Below are 986 nucleotides of genomic sequence, written 5' to 3'. Positions count from 1 at the left end.
AAAATCCTCCAAATAAACTGGAGTCGACCACTCTCCTTCCGTACCACATTTCCCAGATGCTCGTTCCATTTCATGTCGCATTGCAACATTACACCCAGATATGTAAACGACTTGACTATGTCAAGCAGGAAACTAATAATGCTGTAACCGAACGTTAGAGGTTTGTTCTTCCTACTCATCCGCATTGACTTAGACATATATTGTGATCCTTCAAAATCTGTAGCATATAGGTTCCAGAATTCTCTTTGCTCACATCTGTTTCTCTCTATCGTCTCAACTGTGCATGCACTCCGTCTTCAGGCCACAAGTGGCCCATCGGGACCATCCGACCACCGCGTCATCCTCAGCTGCACACCGCTCTCCCGGCCGCTATGATCGTTTTCTGTGACCGGAGCCGCTACTATTCGCTCGAATAGCTCCTCAGTTGGCATCACGAGGCTGAGTGTACCCCGAAAAATGGCAGCAGCACATGGCGGCCCGGGTGGTCACCCATCCAAGTGCCAGCCACGCCCGACACCGCTTAACTTCGGTGACCTGACGGGAACCGGTGTATCCATTGCGGCACGGCCGTTGCACCAACTGTGTATGGGTTTCCTAAATTTCATAAGATATTAATATGTTACATCTTAGTAGCTGCCATTATCGACCCAAAAAACTGAAAACCTGATGATTAACACGAGTCCATTCTTTTCCTTCGATTTTTGTGCAGTACTCGTATATTTATTTGGTTGACTAACTTTAAATCTTCACTCACAATATTTGGTGCATGGATTCTCTTTCCTAGTCAGTCCACATGTTAGAGAAACTGGTGGACATGTTAGGGGTATCACCATTCAGATAAAGTCTTTGGAAAGAGTAGAGCTAGATTATGTCTTCAAATGCTCTTTCACGAAGAACCATTAAGGAATGTTCCATAATTCAACAGCCCTATCGCTATAAAGTAAAGTGACTTAATCACATAGGACTATACAATTACTGCTGAAGGT

The 986-nt window shown here is 44.8% G+C and overlaps 1 pseudogene; it reads right to left on the bottom strand.

Annotated features, from left to right (window-relative positions):
- Nucleotides 1-457: 457 nt before the first annotated feature.
- On the bottom strand, nucleotides 458-575 carry LOC126095913 (5S ribosomal RNA; annotated as a pseudogene).
- Nucleotides 576-986: the final 411 nt, after the last annotated feature.

This window comes from Schistocerca cancellata, chromosome 8, assembly GCF_023864275.1.
Source record: "Schistocerca cancellata isolate TAMUIC-IGC-003103 chromosome 8, iqSchCanc2.1, whole genome shotgun sequence".
Lineage (NCBI taxonomy): Eukaryota > Metazoa > Arthropoda > Insecta > Orthoptera > Acrididae > Schistocerca > Schistocerca cancellata.
Note: the sequence above shows the minus strand (reverse complement) of the source record. Positions and strands in the feature narration are given on the sequence as shown.